At 45.3% G+C, this 27,557-nt stretch overlaps 1 pseudogene; it reads right to left on the reverse strand.

Annotated features, from left to right (window-relative positions):
- Positions 1-1,115: 1,115 nt before the first annotated feature.
- The window catches only part of LOC142766272 (uncharacterized), a 38,629-nt pseudogene continuing 12,187 nt past the window's right edge, over positions 1,116-27,557 (reverse strand).

A 27,557-nucleotide genomic window follows, 5' to 3' on the forward strand; every position in this document is an offset into this window, starting at 1 on the left:
CTTTCAGCCGTGTGCATGGCCAGGCCAATTTGAGGGATGTGCTGGTTCCAGTCTTTGTGGTTGGAACAATAAGCCCTAAGGAACTGCTTGATAATGCCATTGTGGCGCTACACCATTTGCCCGGCAAGGGGTACGGAACAGTGGGTCGGTCTTGTATGCCCCAATGCTCAAGGAGGCCCTTCCACAACCTGCTTACAAACGGCTGTCCATTATCACTAGAAATGGAGACAGGTGTGCCATGTCTGCAAAAAACCTCAATCATGCAGGTCACCACACTCTTGCTGTTTGCTGCCCGTAATGGGAAATGTTCAATGAACTTGGTGAATTTGTCAATCACCACGAGAAGGTTCTTGTGGCGTCGAGGCGTCATAGGCAAAGGCCCAATTGTGTCCACGCTGAGCTGTTCCATGGGGGCAGTGGCCCTTCTGGCTTCTGGCGGTGGGCTTTGGTGCGCTAACAAACCTGGCAGCGTCGCACAAACTTCGGTATGTCCGAGCGCATACCCTGCCACACGAAATTCTGAGAAAAGCGTTTGAGGGTCTTAAAAAGCCGGAGTGGCCGCTTATCGGGTAGTCATGGGACAGTCGCAGGACCAAGTTGCAGAGATGGTTTGGTAGCCAAGGTACTTTCCTGTTCCCTTGGTACCGTACAAGCAACCAACTCTCTTCCATCTCGGTCGTCTCCGCCAGGTCTTTCATCAAAGTTTAATCACTGTCAGTGGGCGGAAGCTTCCCTCCCTTCATCACAGTTCGTAGTTTTGACAGTATGGGGTCCTGCTCTTGTTCCTGGGCAGGAGCCCTGCATCATTCAAGACAGTAGTGCCGTCCACTTCAGATGCTACAGCAGCTGCCTCAAAGCTGATTTGTGGGCTGGACTCTGGAACAGCCCTAGGGAACGGCGTCTTGTGTAGACTCGGGCTTGGAACTCCCTAGTGCTGAAGGGGAGCTCTGCTCAAGGCGTCGGCTGGCACATTTGCAAGACCCCGCCTGTGCTTGGTCCTGCAGTTGAAACCTTGCAGCCGCAAAACCCAACGCTTTACACGTGGTGAGGCCTGGTCTGCGGTGAACATCCAGAACAGTGAGGAGTGATCACAGTGTATCTCAAACTCGGTGAATTCAAGGTATGGTCGGAACTTGTCCACTGCCCACACCACACCACTCCCATTCTTGCACTGTATAGCGCTGCTGTGCCTCAGTGAGGACCCTGCTAATGAAGCTTATTGGATGCAGTTGAGCATCACTCTCGGCTGCCTGCAGAAGCACCGCTGCAATGCCGACTCCACTGGCGTCTGTTTCCACCACGAATGGTCTGTTGAGGTCCGGCAAGTTTACAACGACATCGTCGGCCAGGGACTGCTTAAGTGCTCTAAAGGCTTCCTCTTGCTGCAGCTCCCACCGCCAACGTTGGTTTTTCTTAAGGAGTTCTGTGAGTGGACGTGCAGTGAGAGAAAACTGAGGTATGAACCCTCTGTAACAGCCTGCTAGTCCCAGGAAGGCCTGCAGCTGTTTGAATGGGGGGGTGAAAGAACACAAAGTAAAAACCGAAACTGAATATAACATACTCCCTCCCTTATATGTAGTGATTAGTTGTTAGTAAGTGTTAGTAAGAAACCCCTATGCATGCACTGTACATTTTACATGCTGTATACACATACATATTTACACTACATACACACTGTGCTATACACACAGGCAACTAGTGGGTCTGATAGTCCTTGAGCCAGACCGGTGGCCGGCGCTCTCGGGACGGCCGATGGGGATGCTGCACGGCCGGAGATGGTAATGAGCTTGTAGAGCTCTGTAGTACGCCAGGAGACCGCGATTGCGGCCCAGGAGAAGGCGGCTGCAGCATGGCAGGCTCCGGTACAGGCAGCTGCGGATCAGGAGCAGGCGACTACGGTACGGCAGACTGCAGTACGCCGGGAGGCGGCGGATGCGACCCGGGAGAAGGCGGCGGCAGCAGGGCAGGCTGCGGCACTTGAACCGGAAGCTGTGGCGCAGGTAGCACCGAACGTTGGTATGGTGGACTCGTGCCCCTCTTAGAAACCCGGGAAAGCTTGGAGGCGTTCCATGTGCGGCCGTCTGCAAGTCGGAAAGAGGCAGGTCCCCTCCTCCCCAACACCTCAGTTGGCGAGGAAAAGGAGCGATCCCCCTTGAAGCGAACGGACGGCTTCTTGATACGAACGAAATCACCCACAGCTATCTTTGGCTGCTTAGGAGCTCTCCTGCGGTCCGTGTACTCCTTACTGCTTTGCTGTTGAAGCCGGACCCTTTGGCGCAGTCGCGCCAGTTCCTTTGCTGGGTCTTTTGCAACCGCTGGTGCCGAAAACCCCACAACATCCAATCTGGTTCGGGGCATTCACCCATTCAGCAGAACTGCTGGGGCAACTCCAGTGGTAGCCTGTGGAGTACAGCGGTAAATAGAGAGGTAGTCCGTAACTGCTTGTGGGATAGGTCTCCTTTCGAGGAGTGAAACCTGGATGAAGTTCTTCAGAGTTCGATTGAACCTCTCGACTTGCCCATTCGCCTGGGGGTAATATACAGACGAATGAGACAGCTTGATGGCTCGGTTTTGAAGAAAGGTTACAAATTCACGTGAAGTGAACTGCGGCCCATTGTTGCAAACAATCTCTTCCGGGTATCCTTCACGGGCAAAAACACTGGTTAAGAAGTCTTTCACGGTGCTCGTGGCCGCTTCGCTGCAGAAATATATATCTGGCCATTTGGAATGGTAATCGACCAGTGTTATAGCAAATTGGCTATTGTGAGGTGCATGTTCCAATGGGCCAACAATGTCTAGGCCCAGTTTCTGCCATGGCCTTACAGGCCAGTCAATAGGCTGCAATGGCGCTGGCGATGTTTTGGCAGACTTATCTGCCTCCAGGCAGATGTGACAGTTTTTCACGGCAGATTCAGCTTGCTTGTCCATCGGTGGCCACCAGAATAGCTCACGAAGTCGCGCCTTTGTGCGCGTGATGCCCGGATGTGCCTCGTGGGCAACGGCGATGAACTAAGCCGTGAGAGAGGACACACCGAGGCGTTCTGCATGCAGTAGAAGGTCAACAACAGAAAGTTCTTCGCGCACAGAGTAGAAAGGTTTTGCCTCCTCTGGCATGGACTTTTGTGGTGGCCAAGAACCGAGCACGAACGACTTGACCGTTTGCAGACAACCATCGTTGAGGACGGCTTGCTTGATTTCTTCCTTCGTCACGCAAGCCGACTCGACCAACGACACAATTTCTTCATCCTTGGCCAGCTGTGCCTGCGCGGCAGGAGCTGGCAGTCGAGAAAGAGCATCTGCCACCGTGTTGGTGGACCCCTTGCAGTACTCGACAGTGAAATTGTAGCATAGGAGTCGCGCATTCCAGCGTGCAATTTGAAGTGACCTTCTGCTACGTCCTTGCGAAGACAGCAACGATACCAACGCCTGATGGTCCGTTCGAATCTTGAAATGGCGACCCCAAAGGTAAGTGTGCCATCGTTCGCACGCCCAAATGCATGCCAACGCTTCGCGTTCGCCGACCGAGTACTTTCTTTCCGCTGGTGACAAGGTACGAGACGCGAAAGCCACTGTGCGGAGCTCATGGCCATTTTGCTGCTGCAGAACGGCTCCCAGCCCACAGTCAGAAGCGTCGGTCGACACGATGACGGGAAGTGATGGATCGAACATGTAGAGAACTGTACTTGAAGAAAGCCTTTCCTTGACCCTCCGGAAACTGCTGTCTGCTTCGGCTGACCAGATGAATGGCTCATTCTTGTGAAGCAAAACGCGCATAGACTCGACCACCTGGGCCAAGCGGGAAACAAACTTGGAATAGTATTCTACAAGACCCAGGAATGAACGGAGGGCAGCAACATCTGTTGGCACTGGAGTGTTAATTACCGAGTCTACTTTCTCTGGAAGCGGCGAGATACCTTGTGCAGTGACCTTATGCCCTAGGAAAGAAAGTTCTGGAACGTCGAAGAGGCATTTGTCGTTTAATTTCAGGCCTGCGTACTTAACTTTCTGCAAGACCTTTGTTAAGTTCAGAAGATGTTCTTCTGCACTTTTCCCAAAGACTATCACGTCATCAATGTAGAACAACACACCAGGGAAGCCATCCAGAATTGTGGCCATCATCTTCTGAAAAGCCGCTGGGGCAGAAGCTAACCCAAAGCAAACTCTCTTGAACCGAAAAAGTCCTTCATGCGTGATGAAGGCTGTCAGGTCCCTGCTGTTGGGGTGCAAAAGAACCTGATGGTAGGCAGAAGCCAAGTCAAGTTTTGAGAAGTGTGTCGCGCCTACCAAGGCATGAAGGAGTTCCTCTGTATGAGGCAACGGGAAGCTGTCTGGTACAATAGCCTTGTTAGGCTCCCGGAGGTCATCACAAATTCTGATGGTGCCGTCTTTTTTGTCAACGACAACAATGGGCGAAACCCAATCAGAAGCATCGATGCGTTCAATGATGTCAAGGCGCAGCAACCTGTGAAGTTCATTTGACACTGGTTCCCGAAGTGAATATGAAAGGCGGCGCAGCTTCGAAGATACCGGCTGCACGCCTTGCCGAATCTTGACACGAGGCGTGAACCGCTTAGCAAGATTCAACTCGGGACTGAAAAGTGAACCGAAGTCGTGTTCCAAGGCTGACGGAAGGTTTGCTTGCCTGGGTTGCTCTATTGACTGCATCGGAATGTGACAAGATGTCGGGTCATTAACACGCGGCGGCGGGGCAACGGACGTGTGCAGGCACTCAAAAGTGGAGCCCTGTATTCGAAGATTTAGGGCCTTCATGCCGTCAAGGCCTATCAGACAAGTTCCTTTGCGAACGATGTAGAAAAGAAGTGGTGCAGAGCACCCTTTAAACTGAACGTCTGCCTGGAAACAGCCTAGCACGGAAATTGGCCACTTCGAAAAGTCAAAGTGACATGCGGAGCTGGGAGGAGCAAACCGCTTTGAAAATGTTGGTGAAATTCTTGCTCTGATAGGATTGAAACAGACGACCCTGAGTCAACAAGGAATGACAACTTGACATCCGCTACGCGTACTTGTATGCAAATTGCGCTGGGAGCGGGATGCTGCACAGTCAAAACTTGCTCAGAACGTCCCCCTGACAAAGCATCGTCATCGATGCCAACTTCACGAATCCTGCCTTGCATTTGACGCTTGCGGTTGCATACTTTCTGAAAGTGGCCCTTGATACCGCAAAACAAACACTTCTTTCCCTGCGCAGGGCACTGTGACGCTGATGCGCGGTGATTCCGCGAGCCGCATCGGAAACAGTGTGGTGAAACGGACCGGCTATCTCTGTCTCGCCGAGGGGGGCGGGGCCCCTGCGGCGCACGCGAACCGCTCGCGCTTGGAGAGTTTTGCTGAAAATGCGCTTTTGGCTGGAAATTGAAGTTTCGCGAAGAATGCGAATACTGGGAACGACGCCGTACAGAAACAGGCTCGACCGAAGCAGAAAATTCCTTCAGCTCTTCAGCTGCTTGCTCAAACTGAAGAGCGATCCGCACTGCGCTCTCGAACGAAAGGGAGGAACCCTCGAGCAGCAACCGTTCACTTACGCGGTTGGAAACAACGCCGGCAACGAATCGGTCGCGCAGAGCATCATCTTGTGAAGCGAACGAACAATGCGAAACGAGCTCCCGTAAAGCAGCAACAAAGTCATGAACGGACTCGCCTGCGTGTTGGCTGCGGCGGTGGAAACGATGACGCTCGACGACGACGTTACGCGACGTGGAAAACTGCTGCCGTAAGGCGATGAGTGCAGCCTCGTACTCGTCAGTACCGGCCGCGGGAGGCTTCTCTTGTACTTCCGGTGCTGCGGCGCTTGCTGATGCTGCGGCATTTGACCCTGCAGGTAAAGTCCGGTAAACACGCTGCCCTTCCGCCCCCAAACAATGCAGAAGAATGGCCTTGCGTCGCGCTGGTGGGAACTCAGCTGCTCCGGACGCTAGAAGGTAGACTGTTAAGGTCTGCTTCCACTCCTCCCATGAAAGTGACGGCCGGCCGGGCGTCGGGAGGAACGGCGGCGGCGGAGCAAGGCCGGAGAAACTCATGGCGGGGCGGACCCGGACGACACTCGATGCTGAAGGTAGCTTGACGTGTTTGTCCCACCCTCGTCGCCAATGTGATGTTTGCGAAAGACGTAAGAAGCACTGGCAGCACCACCGTACAAAAAGACGTTTATTGTACGCAACACATCGAATATATACATAAAGGACAGACGCGCCCCCTGGGGGTGAAAGAACACAAAGTAAAAAAAATTGCCCGCAGCTTCCCTCGGGGGAACACTGAGGAGGATGCGGAGCATATAATTGGTTAACGGGGTGTTAAAGTGCGACTTACTTGGCTCGATGGCTAAATTGGTTAACGTGGTTGTGAAATGGGGTGTTAAATTGCGACTTACTTGGGTTGCTGGCTAAATTGGTTAACGTGGTTGTAGGAGGGGTGTTAAATGAGTGAACACGTACGACACGTATGCGAAAGGGCGGTGTTTATTTATTGCGACGAACTTTGAGCACGATGGCTTTTTGGTCGGTAAAGTGAAGAGTGAGTGGATCGGGTTGCAGCGGTCGTAGGTCAAAATTTGCAAAGACGTGGTAGATACAGGTTCCGCGAATGGTGGTCGGCTGGTGGTGTTTGCAGTCATCGTGCGTTGCGCATTTCAGCGAGTGTCGCGACGCCATGTATTCGACTATCCAATCGTCCTTGATGACGTCGACGTTGGAGTCGCCAACTAGCATGAACGGTCGATGTTGCGGTTGTTGTTTTCTGTAATCTTGCACGGCCTCGTCGACGTACTTTTGTACGGCGGCACGAGAGGGGTTTGGCGCGAGGTACATCGTCATGACGTCGACGCCACAGACGGTAGCAACGCAGTGCTCGCCATTGGCGCGTTATTGAACGCTGGGCTGCACCGACCTTGAGTATATATACAGCGCGACGGCGCATGCACTGTCAGCTGTCGAATGTTCGAAAAGGGGGAGAAGCGCAACGGCGCATGCGCGCGCGTCAGCTGCCGAGGTTCTCGAAGCGCGACGGCGCATGCGCGCGCGTCAGCTGCCGATGTTCTCGAAGCGTGACGGCGCATGCGCGCTACATTATACAGCTAGCGAATGTTCGTGAAGAGGAGAAGCGCACGCGGTGTGTAGAGGAGGAAGGGTGCACAGATGGAGGAGGAGTGAAGCGCGCGCGGTGTGTAGAGGAGGAAGGGATGCACAGATGGTGGAAGAAGGAGGAGGAAGCTTGCGGACGGCGTCGCACTACAAGCCTCGAGTATTAGATGCTCCGCATCTAAAACCGAAACTGAATATAACAGCTACGTGAGCAAAATGGAAGCACTCTATAGTCTGACGCCAGGCGCGACCAGCGTCCGTCGGCGCGGCCCGGATGGCAACCGGTGCGAAATGCGACATGCTGCGTTTCGCACCAATGCGTTACCCAGACAACACCACGTCTCCCTCTTTTCGCGACACAGGGGCGCGGTACACGCTAAAACGCGTATGCGTTAATGCAACGCAGCACGGTGCGCGCCTGCGAGGATATGGCAGGCTCGGCGCCTGGCGTGGCAACGCCGGCGGGACGTGACGAAATGAACACCGGCGAGCACGCTCACGGCGTCACGTCGAAATGTATTGGCGCATTGAGTGTGGCATGTCGTCATGAAAACGCATCTCATGATTATCATGTTTGCACCAGTCACATACCTTCGTCATTCATTGGCGCCACGTAGTACCGATCCGGACAGCTCAAAGTATGTTGCAACTGCTTGACACTATCACTCCAGTTCTCGCAAGCCTTCAGAAGTCCGCGGCTTGAGAACGCAAGTGGCGCTATCATGGCTTTACCAACGGTACGATTTTGGGTGCATGGGACTGCGCATACAAGTAATGCAACGAATGCGCTCAATTGATCAAGACACAGATGTGGCTCACCGCCTGTTATGTAAAGCACATAACTGCCGTTTTGTTGACGGCATGAGTGATATTTCTTTCCTTCTATTTCTCTGTCTCTAACTTTGATTCCCCTTAACCCCTCCTCAGTGCAATGTAGCCTACCAGGCTGAGCCATGGATGGTTAACCTTCCTGTCTTTCTTTCATTCTTATTCTATCTATCTCTCTCACGTAATACCACATTTCGCATATGTGAAGCTAGCGAAACGGCTGCGAGCGCATCATCAGTGTGGTATGCAGTCATGTTGTCCCATGACACGCATGTCGTGATTAACATGTCTGAATGTGTCATTTGCCTATGTCGTCCCTTCACGTCGCGTAATACCGAGTTTGGTACATGTAAATCTAGCGAAGTGGCCGCCAGCACATCATGAGCTCGGCAAGTTTTCGTGTTGTTACAGGACACGCATGTCAAAATGTTCATGTTAGGGTCCGTCGCTTGTGTTTGCCATGCAATCATGCCATAGCGTACCAGTTTTGCAACATGCCATGTGAACAAATCCACCGAAAGAGCTGCAAGACCATGAAATGTAAATCATGACATACCATGATTTTCATGTTATGACTAGTCAAATATGTTCTTCATACAGTAATGTTATGCCATACTAAGTTTGGTATCGATACCATTATCGAAACGGCCAGGAGAGCTACAAGTCGTAGGCGGCTAGATAGATAGATAGATAGATAGATAGATAGATAGATAGATAGATAGATAGATAGATAGATAGATAGATAGATAGACAGACAGATAGATAGATACGCTCAAAGTCGCTGGAGTTCGCTTAGAAATTCTTCGCATTTAAAACAATCTGCATGAAACCTCTGTATTCAAAATAAGACTGAAGGTCATTGACATCATCAGCTGTCATATACCCTAATCAGGTTGATAGTCCTCAATGATATAGTGCATAATTTTTTTTGTTCACACAACTGCTCAGATAAAGCAAGGCCACCTTGCCTGCGTTAAACAAAGTTTCTTATTCTCTGCCTTCTTTAACTTCACATTTACGTGATTTCTTTCATACCTGCCTTTCAGTGTACCAAGTAAAAAATTGTCACACTATTTTTTCTTTCTGCGCCCACATCTCCTGTTGTAAGACTTTGGTGGGGATGCGAAGTCGAGCACTGCACATGTACATCGTGGATAGAAAGGACAGGAAAGCAAGCACTCAACCCGAGGCCGAAAAGTCAGTGCAATGAAGAAATAAATCCCCTGAAAAAGAGATGGGCGGTTCTAAGTAGTGATTATAATGGTTTAGCTTTCTGTTCTTATTGCTCATGACTTGAGACCTGTCAGTTCGTGTCAGTCCTGCATCATGCAACTTCACGGCGGAAGAATCACTAGCTGCTGAAAACATTGACTATGCTTCAGTGTAAGGCTAATTAAACCGGTACAGCAACACCTATAATATTAGGGAGCTTTAACACAGTGCACGTAAAGCTTTGCGTTTGCGTTGGGCATGTGTCATGCGCGAACCTCGTCCGGGCTGCCGTCAAGAGACGCCCGCAACGCTACGCCCATAGCGCCTGCATTCTCTGCGTATGGTATTCTAAAGCCCCCTAGTAGTTACGAATAATGCTCATGTGTTTCTTGTTTTCTGTCAATGATTATCGTCATCTTATCATTGCGCTGTTGGTGCATCATAGCTAAACAGGTGAAATTGGTGAGATTCTTACGTTTGGCATAGAAGCATAACTTCTGTTGTTGATACTCGATCGTTATTATTAATATATAATTCATCATTTTAAGTTTATAAGCATCTCAGTGCAGTTTCAGTAGAGAAAGAGGTCAATGTAAATAAATAAGGCGCACATACTGGTGAACACACTATAAATTTGGTTAAACTTTCCTGTGACCTCAATGCATGCCCAGATAATATCATTGCTCCACGAAAGAACTGGAGACAGAAAAAAGGGGGAGGGCGGTGGCAGAGGAGAATCGGGCGTGAAAATTGCAACGGAGGAGTGGTGAGAGGCTTTTATAGATTGGAGTACCAGATCAAGCACACTAAAGTCTATTACAGCTGTCACACAGGCAAGAAAAATATATAAAAAAGAGTAACTGGACAAAATATTCTTAAGCACAGTGCCTCAAATACGAGAGAAGAGGACAACGAGGGAGAGAGAGAAAGCACTCTCCGATTTTCGCTTTTTAATTTCGCCAAAGACGCGATAGCGCCGTGTGAGCAGAGCGTGGTTTCTTGTGATAAGCTCGGCAGCTTCCTACACATCCTCGGCAGCATGAACGTTTTAAGGGCTTTACTCAGCACTCAATCAGGTGTGCAAGGCCTTATCGCACGAGTTGTTTTGTACTCAGAACGTACCTTTGGTTGGCGGAGTGCACCACTGAACAAACACTCGTGACGTCAATACTAGCAATTTGTAACTTCAGTGACTGGACCTGCTCCATCACATTTTATAATTGCGTTTTTTTTCAATGAAGTTTACGCCTTGTGTCTACCTTATTCTTCTATTTGGCCTGATGCTCGTTTTCGTGGATTGGTGTTGCAATTGAACGTGTTAGAATCACCTTGACACCTAACCTGCAAGAGACAATTGCCACAGAAAAAACAGGCTTTGAGATGAAGCTGGAACTCAAGTTTCAACTTCATGCATTCGCCTTGTTTTCTGGGTCCGTAGCTTCCAGCGTTTTTTTTAATCTACAATCAAGTAACAGCTCAACCGAAAGTTTACATTCTGGACTTTTACGGCACCTGGATATAACGACTGTTCATAGGGGAAATTCACTTTACAAAAGCCACACAAAAGCTGTGGTGATTTCGTAGAGCAGTAGGCCTTCGTTGCGTGTCATTTTTTTTTATTCTCAATGTGTGGTCATGAAGAATACGTAAGGCTGTCACCTCTTTACAGAAAATTTGGCAGGCAGCAACGCTGACATTTCGTAAGACATTACCTGAATAATAGAAAGTAACAAATAATTTTCACAAAAATATATATTAGAGTATCCTTTAAAAACGATACACATAGTACTTGGATTTTTTTTTGTCTTTGCATTGCTTGAATGCCTGTTGCTTTTAACGTTGATAAATCTTCCTTGCCGATGGCTTCCTTTGCAAGGATAATAGGTGCTGGAATTTTGTCTTTCCTGACGCTAATATGACTATGAGGCATGTCATAGTGGAGAGCTCCAGAAATTTCTTCCACTGGTGTGTAACGATGACTGATATCATAGTGTACACTGACATCAAATAATCTTATGCTCGTTTAGATGGAGTACGCAGACAAGTCATCGCGGCCGCTATTTCTTGTGATGCAATAAGTTATTGTAAACAAAAACAAAAAAGCACTTGCTCTAACAACGCCAGCAAATCAGATATCAGATCAAGGTTGTTCCTAACATATAAAAAATGCTCCAAGCGAGAAAGTCTTCAGGTGTAACAGCGGCGATATATCAAATCGCGAACAATGATTCCAGTGTGCCCCCGGATGCTAACAAAGTAGCGTCAATTTTCCCGCTTCACAGTATCACGTTCACTTTTTGTCATGTGATAACCTCTTTTTTCTTTTTTGCATTTGTGCTCATGTAGCTGCTAAGAGCAGCATTCCGAGTGAGCCCACCACCAAGGCCTCATTTAGTCAGAAGTGACGACGCCTTGCTGAAGCCATTAAACTGGGCCTCTGCAGTTACTCGTAAGATTCACACTTGGTGTTAGAATGGTAGAACAGTGGTGCAGCGACACAAGCGTAGTCAATGAGCAGCCACATGAAATATGTACTTTGAGGCGACCAGACAAAGAAGCTCGCGAGAAAACAGCGGCATAGCATCCTGCACCTCATTTTTCTTCCTCCTTTACTGTTATTCATGTACAGCCTTACACAAGAGCCCTCAAGCTTCGCTTTTCTCTGGTTGTTAGTGCAGTAGCTCTGACAGCAGGTGATCGATGCATGCGGTCTATTGTTCTGGATGTGTCATCCTCCTATATATAAGCTTTGAGTGCTCCTCCTTTTTAGTCCATCCTTAAAACTTTTTGCTTTTTGTTACGCTGAGCACAAGCTGGCCTTTCATGGAAGCGTCTTTTCTTTACCTTAAACAACACCTAAAACAAAACAACGTGTTCACCGATTTATTCCTCTTTAACTGCATGTCTCTGTTAACTTTCTCGTTTTAGGGGCGAAACTGCTATTGCTGTGGGTCATTCTCTCCTGTGTTTGTAGTATAAGGCCACCTCTAGTTTATGAATGGCTGAAGAGGTGGCGTTGTGTGTATATGTACCCAAATTCAGGGGGTACAGGGGGGCGCGGGATGAACATCGTTCGAGTGCAGGGAATCTAGTAGTAAGTAGTAGTAGACTTTGAGGAGCGATTGAGGAAAATCGGAGAGGAGCTTGTGGCTAGAAAATTTTTCAGCTACTTGTATATGAAGAATGTTAATACTAAATGAAGGAAGGGAACTCGAAAATTGTCGAGCATGTATTTAGACAACAGCAGAATACAAAGCCAAAATGAAACATCAGTTAAGAAAAAGGTGAATAAAACAGAGAGGGACATGTGGAAGATTAGAATGCTGACAAAATCACCACTGGAGACCTAACAAACTTTCGAGGAGATAATTGCAAAAGAAAAAATCTAGGACAATTTTCGGGGTAGTTCCCTGCTATTAGAGGCCAGAACGGGAGCATAGCGGACCAAGACTTCTGAGTGAAATACGAAGGCATAGACACGTTATGTAGTGCGTGCGGAGAGGAAGAGAAAACGGCTGAAATTTGATAATGTTCTGTGAAGGGCTCCACCCTATAGTACAAAATATAGCTTGGAATATTTGAAAGAACTGGCGTTTAAGGATAATGAAGGCAAAATGGACTTCAAATGAATAGAAGTACCCAGGAAGAGGCTAACTGATAGGTGGCTACAACCAAGGCGCGAATAAAATTCAGTCCTTCAAGACATAGTTATTGTACTTAGCTTTATGGCTAAGTAGCATAATCCACCAGCCAATATAAAGGGCACATCCGAATACATTCATCCATCATTGGCAATAGTGTAACTAGATCACCCACGTACTAAAATTTCTTGCCGGAATAACGAGGGGTGCATCTGCACCAGCGATGTGTCATCTTTGCAATGTTCTGTTCCTCGGTTTCATGCGCTACAGCTTAGTTGTGCTTTGCGAGATCTGGAGAACAAACATGCGCGTCCTCCAGACGCTTCAAGCCCAATCACTGCAAAGAGGCCTAGGCCTTCCGAGATGCGCATTTAAGCAGCGACAGTAGTCATTGCGCGTGATTACCCAATCAACACATATATCCACGTTGATGTTTGAGAATACGCTTAAGACAAATAACTGAAGTTTTACGCATCGCCTCGCCTCACTTCGAACTTCAAGGCCCCACTCAGTGTTGTAAGCAACTTTAGCTCACAATAGTGCTGTGCTTCCATCCTACTTCGCGCATGAAGCACGGCCGCCGCTACCATTGTGGTGCGTACACCACCTCAAAGCTCTTCTTAGTTCACTTAAAAAACAGCGCCAATAACGAGGGACAAGAGAAAGAAGAAGACAGACAGCGGCACTGACTTACAACAAGATTTATTTGCCAGAACCGCAGAATATATACTTGGGCAGTATCTGACAAAAAACCACGTTAGCTCTTCCTAGCATTTCTGGCATCCAAACGAAAAAAAAAGAGTCCTCGCATGTAGGCCTGGAACAGGCTACACCACGGTTCCTACACAAAGAGCACAACGGAGGCCTTCGCATTTGCACAGATAGCTCTATTTCTTCAGTAAGCTCAGCAGTGGTGGTGGTTATTTCCGCGGAGTTCATCAAAATCAAATTCAAGACATCGCATTTGAAGCCATCGATGACTGAACAACTCGCAACTACACGCGCAGCAGTGGACTTTACAATTCAATAACCTTCACAATTAGATTGGCCCATTTTCTTGCACCCAAAGGCACCTTTTCATTGTGCGATGTCACCGTTATGTCATAGACCTAATGAACAGTTAGTAGCCAATATAAGGCCTCTTCACGATCAAGCAATTCAGAGACAAGACAGCGTAGCGTATCAGTCGATACCAGGTCAGTGCGATGTATATGGCAACGACCACGCAGATAAGGTCTCTGGATCTGCACATGACGGTACGCAATGCACAGCCAGCCCATGCTCAAAAACCGACGCAGGTACAAGGCTTCGTTCGCTTGCACTTGACCTCAAACTGGCACAGTGGAACTCGATGTTTTTCACAAACGCCAGCCTCCATAACTTGAGCCCCAATGTCAAGCTTCATCTTCCCTAAGGAATATCTCGAGCTGAGGCGACTCTTCTGTGCCGCTTGTGGCGTGGCGGGGCCTTCACGAACCTACACTCCTTTCTTGTAGGAATGGCCAGCACCTTTACGGCCAATTGCTACTACTGCGAAGAAACAATCACCCATCTTCTGTGCGAGTGTACCCTAAACTCTAGATAGACTAGATGATCGCTTTTTGTCGGAACGAATGATTCTGCGTCATTGGCCAAGTCCATCCTCAGCCCAGAAGTCTTTGGAAGCTTTGTTACATTTTTTTCCGAAGAAGTGGCCTTAGAGAGAGACTTTAGTGTCGCATTCTTTTTAATTTTGCTTTTTCCTCTTTAGCTACATTTCATCATCTCTCACTTTCTCAGTGTTTGTAACATCTCCTTTCTATCATAATATATTCCCCTTATTTTATTTCTCAGCACAGGGTTGGATTCGGTCTAAGAACTAGCTAACCTCTTTGTCCTTGCACTTATTTCTTCCCTCCCCTTTTTCCTACTTCATTCACACAGAAATGTAGGCGTTGGAAGGCAATCTGTGATCGTGGTGTTAATTACATTAATAGATTTTGGGCGAAACTGCGATTCGACCTAGTGAGAGCACGTTTATCTAGACGTATTTGCGCAGGTCCACGGGGACGAGGATGAAAAACCCAAACAGATGCAATCAACAAGTGGTTTATTTTTAAAGACGATAGTGTTTCTTGGGGGCCTTCAACGCAAAAATTTTGGTCTGTCTGTCTGTACATTTGTCTGTTTGTCGACCCTTACCGGTATCGGATATTCTAAATGGCACCAGACGATACTCCAAACGGCCGACCCCATCCGCAGCACCCACCAATATTGCTCAAGATTCAGCGTTCACAGTTGGGTGAAGGTCAATTAAAAATCAATTAGTGCGCCTATCTGAGGCAACATAACAACACGTATATGTTCTCTTTGTGCGGCTTTTACTGGAAAAGGCATCTATAAGTAATTCTAAGGACCATAGCAATTATCACGCTGCGCTGACCATGGAATGCTTCCACGAGAAGACAAGCGTTTCCAATGCTTTTGTGAATTGACACGGCGGTGGCACCTACCCGTCCCCTTGCATTCCACACCTTATAACTTCTGAGACGGGCGCGTACGCCCGTCTCAGAAGTGTTAAGGTGTGGAATGCTTCTTTTTCCGTCACGTGCTTCTTTTTCCAATATAACTGCCCGATAGCGCTCATGTCTCACGTGTGACGTGAATTGAGGCACTCGTTCACCTCGCTACACGCTCGAGGCACTCTAACGCAGCGCCTCCAGAACACCATTAACCAATTTTCTTGTGCAGAAAATCAAGTAAACCTTTTGTTAACTCTCTCCAGGCGCAAGACTATTGTCTTTAGATGAAATTTGCAGTGTAACATGCAGATACGGGGACAATTTTTCAAAAACATTCTCTTAAAAGCCCTAACATCTGTGCAATCTTGTAAAAAAATACATGAACAACATACATTGCACAACTCGTGATCCCACGTTGAATAAACAGAAGACAAGAACAAAATTTATTTTTCGTGCAAGGCAACCGATGGGTGGCTAAGACACTTTTCTTTCGGCTTTTCAATGTATGGACTTCAATTACCGCTCTCAAAGTTTGGTTTTGATGCATATATTATACGCTGGTGTTAATAAAACGAGACATGCAAGCGCACTCGTTGCAATGCAGTGCTAAAAATTGTGTAGTAGGGCAACTTTTCAGGGTTGACATATGTTACCTTAGCGTCGTGTTGATACATCTACCAGGTAATACATCCACACATTTAGCATTCCTTTCAATGAGTGCGCATGGACGCCTTGTTTTATTAATACCACCTGAAAACGTAGGCATCAAAACCGAACTTCGCAAGAGGTAATGGAAGCGTGTTACATTGACAAGCAAAAAAACTGCGTCTGCCACCTATTGGTTGCCTTGCTTGAAAAAGAAATTTCGCTCTTGTCTTGTGTACATTCAGCATGTGGTTACAAGTTGTGCCAAGTGCCCTGTTCATGATTTTTTGCATCAGATGACGCAGATGTGAGAGTTGTCAAGTGAACTTTTTCAAAAAACAAATCGATTACTGGAATGCGCCCGTTTGCATTTATCTCCTTTTTCCCCGTGGGCCTGCGCAAATACTTTAAGATGATTGTGTTCCAACTTGGCCGAATTGCAGTTTTTCTTCAATTTATTTCTAGTTTTTTCGGCTCTGTTTCTTTGTGCCCGAATTTGACTCAACTATCCCACTGGATCTGTTGCCATTTACCGTGGTCTGCGTGTGCTGGTCGCTAATGCCGAGCTGGTTCCTAAAAATGGGACAGCGCTCAGAGGAAGTTTCGCTTGTGTCTTAATGGTTTCCTCCATCGGCTGGACTGAAAAGGACAATCAGCAATATTCTAATTGTGTCGTGTTTAAGAGCGGCCTGTTCGTCTGTTTTGATGGGCGTCTCAACGCGAAAGTTTTTCGCTACTGTTGTAGACAGGCAAACATCTGACCGCGGCCCGGTGGAAGCATGTGCGTCGGAGCTTGCCCAAGAAAAAGAAGGAGCCGCCGAAAAAAAGCCTTCTACTACTATGCTATATTGGAGTGAATGAACACTAACAAGTAGTCCTGAGGTTGTGACCAGAGTTATGCGTGGAGCCAAGACTCGACCTTGTTGACAAGCTATTCTTCACAAGAGACGTTGTGTGGCGTCTACATGAGAAGGAAAAGGAGAGGTGTGTTCTGGAATATGTCGACGTGGTGGCCAAAACATTGGTAAAAAACAAGCGTAGGCACAATGTTATTTTAGCATCTAGGTATTTCATTGACAAAAACTTGAGATTTCATGCTCAAGTTCAACGCTCAACACTTTGAAGCACGGGAAGGGAGTGTGGAAAGCGTAAGAAAGAAGGCTGTATAGCTACTACAGAAATGTAACCTAAAAAAACTTGCTTCTGATGTTATGAACTCAAAAGAAATGAAACTGACAACGTCTTTCACAGCAAAAACCCATAAAAAATTGCATTTAGGCTGACCGTCAAAAAAAAGGGGGGGGGGGGCGGGGGGCGTGGCAACTTGTTGCGGCGAGGTATCTGCCAAAATTGTTGAAGTATGTGGACGTAGACGATACTTTTTTGCTGGTTAATTTTGAAAGTCTTACAATTTTACGGCCATCATGTAGCAGGAGAAACAGCGGGGGTATCAACCTAGATGCTGCTCAAGACTTGTGTTACTTGTTGCCGCAAGTGTCTTTGATACACTGTGTCGAAGAGGGCATCACAGAAAATAACGATGAAGTGACGTTTCGCAACACGAGCGGGTTGCTCGTCGAGTCTTTCCTTGAGCAACTTCATTTTTATTTAGAGGACATTCACGTAAGGTTCTGCGAAAACGCTTTCATTCAGGCAAAGAAGGAATACATCGGATCGAAAGTAGCCCCGGTACTTATTGACCTATCCATACATAGATCGAGACTTGGCAGTGTGCTCACAAGGTGTAGTCTAGAAAGTCTACAGATATGGGGATGACTACTTGTTTTTAGGGTGCGAAGTTCATGAAGTAGATTTCACGAAAACGGGGTTAGATGCTCTTGACTCCATAGGAAAGGAAATAACTTTCACTTCTAAACTAGCGGTTGAAAAGACGCTGCTTTTTTATATCTGAAGCTAGAGTTCTTGGCAGACCACGTGTATTGAACTTTTTCGCCTCGGGCGGGAAAACAGCTCATGAATTTAGCTTCAGATCATTCAAAGCTGGTCATGAATGACAATACCACAAATTATTTTTGGTCTGCACTGCTAAAATTTTGTACTCAAACTTCTCATAGCTCGTTTCATGAACAGGTTCATCGGCTGCAGGATGCAGGGTATCCGTTGTTTGTGATTCTGGCTGTAGGTATCAGGCTAAGAAAGAAGCTTAAACAGGAAACGAAGCTATTTTTGCGATGAATAGACAAATTGATTCAAGCTCGAAAGTTCCAACAGTCCCATACATGCATGGGCTATCTCACAGAATAAGAAAGGTGGCTTGAAGTTGCGAGGCTAAGGGGTCTTTTCGGCCAAAAATGAAATCGGGGGAGTGCACGCGTTGGCTGATTAGAAATGAAATAAACTGAGCAGTGTACCGATAGACTGTAGGAATAAACACAAGCTACGGCTTATCTGTTAAAACAATGTGATATACAGTATACCTTTGACGTGTGGTCATGTATATGTAGGGCAGCCTGGCAGGTGTATTAACTCCAGGCTAAGGGAGCATGTCGAGTCTGAAAAGTCTGTCTACTACACATTTAGAACTGCACTGGAATGAGTGCGCATGCGCGCCTTGTTTTATTAATATCACTGTAGAATAAACGCATGCAAAATGAACGTTAAGAGAGATAATGAAAGCGTAATACTTGAACAAGCTGACAGAAAAGCGTGTTCGCCACCCTTCGGTTGCTTTTCTTGAAAGAGAAGAGATCCCTGTTGTTTTATATTGATTGAGCATGTGATCTTAAGTAGTGCCACATGCGCTGTTTATGTTTTTTTCACATAATTGTGTATATCTGAGAGTTTCATTAGGTGAACGTTTTCAAAACAATACTCCAGTTGTTAGATTGCGCCCGTTTGTGTTTCTCATCTTTCTTCCCGTGCGCCTGCACAAATGCCTCAAAATAGATTTGTGTGTTTTGCACTGCCTTGAACGCTTTCATGCACTTTCTTTTATCCACTTTCATGCCCTCGTGCACTTCTTTTCATGCACTTATACATTTTTCAAAGATTTCTTGGCATAAACACACTTTCAAGTTGAAGAAGACTGACTGCAACTTAAGATGACGATCTTTCATTGCCTTCTACAACTCAGAATTTTCGGGCGGCAGATTCCTTTTTTTCACACTGCGCGTCATGGTATTTCTTCACAAATCACGCAGGCCAAGAAACAAAATCTATCGTGGTTCGTTATTTTTCAAGGCATGAGAGTGAGCGTAAATGTTTTTTTTTTTTGCGATAGCTGTTATGAGATCGCAACAAGGGCTGTTTTCACTACCCTAGTAGGAGGTGTGCGTAACCGCTATCACTCGGAATAAAAAAAAACACGATTAAAAAAAGAAATACCCAGGATGAAGTGGGATTCCGACCTGGGCGTTTTCAGTAGCAACCCAGTTTTATACCACACAGCCATGCCGGTAGTCTAAACTCCAATGAAAAAACAAAAAAATCCTACACACTACTTATGTCGGGAAAAAACAGCGTTAATAGATGTGATATGGCGAAGTGTATAAGAGTAGAGAAGCAGCAGCCAGGTGGCAGACAATACGAATCCTGTAACCAGGCGTCAAACTTTTATTCTCAGCAGCCTCTGATGCCCACCGCATCAACAACGGGCACATATTGTCTTTCAAATTCGTAGTGGACACTTCTTTTCACCGAAAAAAGAGGAATAGTTTCATAGTGGACGATTCGAAAAATAAGAGTGGCGTGGTGGGTACTTTACAAATGCCACTCTTCCAGCTTTCGCTGTAATCTTTGTACGTGTAAAAATCAGAGTATTGCTCTATTTAGGAATAAATTTGTTTATATATATATATATATATATATATATATATAAAAACAAATATATATATATATATATATATATATATATATATATATATGCGCATTACATCAAGCACCACAATTTCTTAGATCATCGGTAATCTTTCTATTATATCTTTATTATTCTAAATCTGCACACTTTTTTTAAAACCACTCAATTCTTTGTGAATACACCACAGCGAGTATGCGCCACGGACATTAGGTGAACAAGAACAAGATTTGCTGTTCGTCCCGCGCAAGCGAGACATTCTTTTGAGGTCATGCAGAAGTATTGGCTTACTAACTCCTTAAAACTTCTACTAGCTTTACTGAATACGTTTTCGCATGAAAACCGGCAGTCTTCATTCCCGGATGAATGGCTGCAACACGAGCGTGACAAAGCACCATTTACAGTGAGGACTATTATGCAATCACAAGGGTCAGACAGCTGTTGGTAACTGTTATCACTCAACCTAAGAAAAAAATGAAATAAGGAAGATATCTAGGATGAAACACCCTGGGTTGCAATCTGGATCCTCTACGGGGCAGCGCAATATTCCACCACAGAGCCACGCCTGTGGTGGAATATTGCTAAGCACAATAGGCGTTTTGTGCTTAGGGGTATCGAGCACAGGCGTGCTCAATACCCCTAAGCACAAAACGCCTATTGAAGTGTTATATCAGTAAGCAACCGCGTAAACATGCCTAAGTAAACTGGTAGAAGAGTAAAATAACAACCAGGCGTCACAACATGCGCATTCTGTGACCAGGCGTCACACAATACGAATTGCGTAATGAGTGGGTCGTTGGAAGCTTCCAATCACTTGCAAAGTGTTCAATCATAATTCTTCATCGTCAACAGGTACCTAATCAATTATTAAAGTAGTGAGTACTTTCCAAGCGTACCCCCTACTCATTAGTGGCCCCATAAGAGATTTCAACCGGTTCTAGAAATGGCGCTCTTTCAGCGTTCGCTGTAACTGTGCTGTGATCTGCGCGCAGGCCTGCTGTTTTTATTCAATGACATATCGGCAGAAAACAGAAAATAGAGATATTCTTTTGAAAAGAAAATTTTACAGAATACTGAAGATAGGATTACTCGCCATAAAATAGGTGCTTCACCAAAGTCACGGGGGGGGGGGGGGGGGCATTGCCTTTTAGCAACAATATAAATTTTTCCCTCTACTAATAATAAACGACGGTTGCCGGTAGAAGTCACCAGTCCAGTCCACGGTGTCTTCGTGAAGAGTTGGTGAGTGGCGTGCGCAGGAGAATGAACACCATGTATATATCGCACATAGCTGGGTTCCTTCTCACACACGTTGGATAATTCGGCAGTGGCAGTGTCGTCTTGGAGAACAAATGGCAAACAGTTCTTCTATTTAGTGCTCCAGTGGCAGATCGTGGCGGAAAAGCACACGTGCAAAGTCGTTGATCTGGAGGGAAGAACAGTGTTGTAGCTTATATAAGGACGAACTGAGAGGTAATACGGAAGATTGTTATTGAGACGAGGCAGGCAAAGCTGTGACCGTCAATTCTATAGCACGCGGTAAAGTTGTTGCTGATGTTTTCTTCAGTTATGTTGATGTGTTTCTTCCATTTTCTTGTGTTTATGTGTTGTGCTGTACTATCTTCATTTCATTGCGTGGAGAGCATGACTCATATATCAATCAAATATTTGCTGGGTTTTAATGTCACAAAATTCACTCGACACACACAGTTTACTCGCAGGCCGAATGCCGAGAAGGCAATAATGATAGAATTTAATGATGATGAGGATATTGCAGATTAAAACACCACTCACCACTTAAAGCCAGAGAGTTCTTTGTTTTTGAGCGGGTTGTTAGTAAGGGGAAACACGGTAGTCATCTGTATGACGAAATTCCTTCCATCGTACTTCACCATGTCAATTCTGTTTACATGAAGGCATTTATTTGATTCTTATTCAAGGAACGCTCAGAATAAAGCTACCAATAATGGTGTGCTGACAACTGCCGGCTCTAAGTTAGGCAGCCTACAAGAATATAAATAAAAGTTAGAGATCTTCGCGTGTATATTGTTTTCCGTAGAACTTTTACAAACCCGTATGCTCAGATTCGGGTGCACGTGAGAAAACAACAGGAGGTGGATATTTTCGCAGCCCTTTACTACGGCATCTCTCACAATCACTTGGTAGATTTGGCACGTTAAACCCCTCATGCCCATCAGATTTAAAAAAACAGCTAACTTCAATGTGCCATCAGTGGGGTATGTATTTATTCTGGCTTCTCACGTAAATACTTCAAGATGGCTTCCTCGAATAACATAGAGTTCTGATGTTAGTTTTTCATATATCCTTCAAACGTAAAAAAATGCTGCGAAAACATTAGAACAAGCAAAAAAGAAAAAAACTGCAAAAATGACATTGCCTTTTGCCTATGACGCTACCCTATTTTCATATGAACTGCGTTTCAACGTAAACAAACTTGTCTACGTAAAAATACGTACTACTGCAAAACTTTCTCATCTCTAGCTTTTTAAACTTCATTACCTTTTCACCATTCCAGAATTGAATTACATTTTACTTCATGTTCGTATGCAATTCAATTTTTCGCCGATACGTTCGCTAATATTCTAGGCCTTCTATCAGAATCTGTGGTCAGTGCAACCTGCCTAATGATACGGAAGCAATCAGGTTACACCCGAACATACATACGTGCCCTTCTCCTGGCCACTTCGCCTCTCATGACCGTTATTTTCTCCCTTTTCACGTTCCTGGCGCAATTAAGTCTTACATGTCCTGCCTTTTTTTTTCTCTGTTCTATACTTTTTTGTTAAAAAAGATTACTGCAAATGTTTAAAGCGTATTATTGGCAGTTAGGGCTAAAAAAGTGAAACGTAAAACAGGTATGCATTGCGGCTAGAAAGACACTAACCAATATATATATTTATTCTGCTTAGTGATTGCGTAAGCTTTCCAAGGCATATGCTGCGAAGCTGCGAATTGAGCGTGCCCGTCATCATTTGCGAATGACAAAGCTCATTTAATGCACTTCGCGAGCTACCAACCTATAGTCCAAGACGTCAGTACTTCAATAACCTAGAAGAACTACACATGCTTATTTATTGTGCAATACTGGACAATGATCGATCGGGCAAAGCCAATATGCTTGAAACCAAAGTTACATAGAAATATAGGCAGCGCAAATAAGCTGTTTAGGACATGGCGTCATACGTCTTCCGCGCAAGCATGCCGGTAGCCTCCGACAACTTTCGTGCGCAGTTAATTCTGAGTAATAAATCGCTTGCAAGACTTCTGGAATATGATGTCATTTATTATTTATTTCCAGTATATAGTCTCGGTCTGGACGCTTGGAACGGTGTAGGCAGAAGGAAATAAAAAGCATGAGGAAACCATAACTTTTTTACTGCCGTCATATCCGCTAGCACGCGCTTCGCGGTAACTACGTGTGTAATAAATCTCGCATCTTTTATCTATAGAGCTATTTCCCGCTCCTTTACTTTTTATGAAGCTTTTGTTTATTTTTTGTTTTCGGGGTGAGAGGGGGGAGACTTTTCGGAGTTTGTGAGCTGGGACTTCGTCTCTACGACCAAGTTAAAGCGCAACGTCGTTCCGGTTGATAGAAAATATGAGTTCATGACACCGCATTTTTTTCACTGACAGGTAACGTACGTAATAGCGAAATACGGCTCCTAGCGCCGTGGTACGGTTGCTTCTTTCTGTTTGAGCATTCGATTCACATCCACTGCAACCGTAATAGCATAAAAAAATGATATAGTCACAAAGTTGCTTAGGCGAGTAAAAAAAATAGAAAGCAGATACATTAGTACGAGCCGTGGAACAATGATAGCGACGGTTTTATAATGATCTGTCAGCACATCTCGCTCTGTGATCTTTAGTTTCTATTTGTTTCTATTCTCTTTCTACCTGAGTGACTATCCACGGAGACCTGCTGCATTAGGAAGAAATATTGCCGTAAAGTAACCCCACCATATATTTGGCTCCTTCCTCTCAGTTGCACACGATGACAAACCTAAAAGCCATTGGCCATCCTTCGGGCGTGGGCAAATGGGTAGGCACCGGCCTTAAAAGCAGTGGTGTCTCACAACGTGTAGGTGTCACTTCTGCTTGGCTATTGCATCAGCTTGTGCGACATTCTCGTTCCCTTTTCTCGCAGCTCTCTTGGCGGCGAAGAAAAGTTCTGTTCCAGATCCAGAACTTTTACACATTGTGTTTTGGCGCCACGTGTGGCGCCTCTATGTCGGCTGCCCGGGAAACTAATGGAAGAACTGTGGATATTTGGCAGCGTGGCTATAGTGAGAGGTGGTCGTCCCCAAAGCCCCTAATACAATCTGACAACCAGATTAGCTGTGATTGAAGGGTCCAGACAGCCGAACGTTTTCCGGGTAGCTCATGTTCTGTTTTGCTGGTTTCACGTAGCTTTTATTCGGTAATTATAAGGACAATGACCTGCCACGTTGGCCGTCATCACGTCACAGCTCACAATGTGTCTGTTCTCTGAAATGGTTTTGCGCCTTTTCAATGTTCAATTTATGTTCAAGTATGGCGTTATAAAGAGGTGCTGATTCACAGTTAGTTGGCGAGTGTGAATGATTTTTGCCTTTCTGTATTTAAAAACCTGTATTTGAAACTATAAAAACATACACTTAACACCAAATAAGTGCTCAATCGTTAATTAGACCACACGCTTCAATATTACACTGGCATAGCTGACTTCTTTCGCGGTAGCCCAGCAACCGCCGCACCATAGTTGCGTCAAGTATAATGCAGAAATGTCTGAAGACATAGCCAAGGACAGTTTGTTGCTATTTGAATGAAGCAATGACATAGGTATAGCAAAGGTGTATTAGGTTTTCACAGTAATTAGGTGGTACATTAGGCATCTATTGCATGCTCAGTTATTTATAACGTAGCTACTAAATCCAAAGAGCTTACCAAAGTTTTATTGATTCTTAAGAATAACAAGTCCTAGCGGTAATGTTAATAGCCATATGCTTATAAAGGTGCTCGAAACTTCACGTATGCGAATATAAGAAAGGGAATAAGATGGGGCAACATGTAAAAATTGGTTAACCCGGATGAAAAGGGAAGAGAAGTGGAAGGAAGGCATGCCCCAACAGAGATCGGTAACAGCAACATAACCGCGCCATGATGCAGATCGGAACCAAAACCACTCGCATTACAGTGAGCTGCGATTGTAAGCTTATTTCTCTGATTTAGGGTGGTATACATTGCCACTTATTAGAAATGCGCTTTTGGAAGTAGCCCATAGGCGCTGGACAATTATGAAAAAACCAGAGTATCGTGTCAAGAGCATAAGAATGGGTGCTCGCATCAGCCTAAATAAGTGTTGCAATTGTGGAGCTCTTGTGAAGTACTTTTATAACTTTCCTGCCGTGGCGGTCGAGTGGCTAAGGTACCCGGCAGCTCACCCGCAGGTCGTGGTATCAAATACCGGCTTCGGCGACTGCAATTTCGATGGAGGCGAAAATTCTTTAGGCCCGTGGGCTCAGATTTGGATGAATGTTAAAGAATCCCAGGTGGTCAAAATTGCTAAAGCCCTCCACTCGGCGTCGCTCACAATCATATCGTGGTTTCGGGACATTAAACGCTACATATCAATCAATAAATCATTCACGCTCAAAAGTTTACAAGGACGCAGAAAAGAAAGGCAGGAGCTATTGTTTTTTGATTTAGTAACAGTTCTTATGAATATCGTTCAATTAGGCAACTTACATAGCGGTATGCGTAATCAATCATTCGAAGCAAACGTATTATGTATAGTGTTCTAGTACACCAAATATTTTGCATAAAGCCGCATATTTAAGGCAAATATTGCTCGAAAAGATTCATGTGCCGTCTCACTACTAAACCTGCAGCGACACTTCTAAGGAACTTTATTTATTTATGTATTTATTTATTTTACAATACTGCCTATTCCATTCGATATTATTACAGGAGAAACAGAGTGTCACATATAATAGTAATAAAGAAACAACAAGAAAAAGAAATGGTACATAGCTCCTTAGTACTTGTTACTCTGCGTACCATCCAAATAACGTACGCAGCTAACCAGTGTTGATCAAGTAAAGAAATTTAAAGTACATCGCATCATAAGCAATACGCGTAAGCATAAGTTGAGGAGTAAAAATAGTGTCATGCTTGTATTGCGTAGATGCATTGAGAAGACTACAACAGCAAATCTGCAATACAAAAAGTACAAACATAACAAATGGAAGGGCTATTGCAATTACATGGTCAGGAGAGTGTTTTGTAATGAAGTCACAAACGCGTTTACAGGCTTTGTATTAGTGATAGATTTATTTAGTTTATTCCATTCCCTTATTGCACGAACAAAATAAAAGTATTTTAGGCAGTTTGTGTTGGTTGAGTTTTCAGTAAACGTTTGGGAGTGTTATCGTTGGAGTGTTTGATGAGATGAACTTGGTTTTATCATTCTTATTGTCACCATTGACACATCGGAAGAGAAACTTTAGTCTTGATAGTTTAACTCTGCATTCTGTGGTTAGTAATCAAGCTTGCTTAAGCAGTTCTGGGAGAGAATCCGTACTGTTGTATTTGTTGAACACAATGCGAATCGCTTTCCATTGTATGTCTTCTAGTTGACATAGAAGTGTTTTGGTATGAGGAAACCACGCAATTATGGCATATTCCACCATTGGTTGAATTAGTGTAGTGTAGGCCAGTAGTTCTGTTTCAGATACCAGTGGGAGTCGCAGTCAATGTCTAAGAAAAAAAAACTTTTTTAGGGCTGATGAAGGGATGTTTTTTATGTTGGTTTCGCACCTGAGATCGTGTGGCAGTGTCCGTCGAGCTATTTGTGTCCTTTCACCTGTGGAATTGCAATGTCGTTGATTGTGTAGTTGCAGACAGATTTGATTTTTTGCGAGTTACTGAGAGTACTGCAGATTTTTTTTTAATTTTAATCTTCATTTGTCATTCCTAGCACCAGTGATTAACATGGCTTAGGGCTTCGTTAAGTGTCTCTTGATCTCATGATGAACTTATTTCGCGATATAAGATACAGTCATCTGCAAAGAGTTGGAATGTTACATTGCGTGTGGATGGTAAATTATTTATGTACAAAGGAATAACATAGGTGCGAGAACACTGCTCCGTGGTACCGCTGATGTAACGGGTTCTGATGAGGATGCTGCATCATGAATTCGCACAAACTGTTGACGATCTGTTAAGTAGTCCGGGATCCCATGAACAATAGCACTGTCACCCAAAACGGAAGAAAGGTTCAAGACTAGCTTTCTATGGGACACGCAGTCAAATGCCTTGGTAAAATCTAGCAGTACTAGGTCTATTTGTCTTTGGTTGTCAATAGCCAGCGATATGTCATGCACTATTTCAACTAATTGTGTCACTGTTGACCACTCTCTACGAAAACCATGCTGACATGGCAATGAAATGCTATGGTGTTCAATGTATGCGGTTATATCTTTTAATACTATGCGCTCTAGAAGCTTGCCTACTGTACATGTAGGGAGAATGGGCCTATGGTTTGAAGCATCAGACTTGCTTCCAGATTTGGGCACAGGGATGACTTTGGCTATCCTCCACTCCCCAGGAACAGAGCACAAGGCCAACGATTTATTGAATATAATGCTCAGATAGTTAGATAGCCACACGGCATATCGCTTCAAAAAAGTATTCTGCATGTTGTCTGTTCCCATCCTCTTTCTAGTGTACAAATTTTGCAGCTGTGTGTCTACTGAGAGGACTTGTACTGGTTCACGAATGCATAGTTCGATAGAAAGGGTCCTTTCTGTTTTCAGAG

This window comes from Rhipicephalus microplus, chromosome 1 (assembly GCF_043290135.1).
Source record: "Rhipicephalus microplus isolate Deutch F79 chromosome 1, USDA_Rmic, whole genome shotgun sequence".
In the NCBI taxonomy this organism is placed as follows: Eukaryota; Metazoa; Arthropoda; class Arachnida; order Ixodida; family Ixodidae; genus Rhipicephalus; species Rhipicephalus microplus.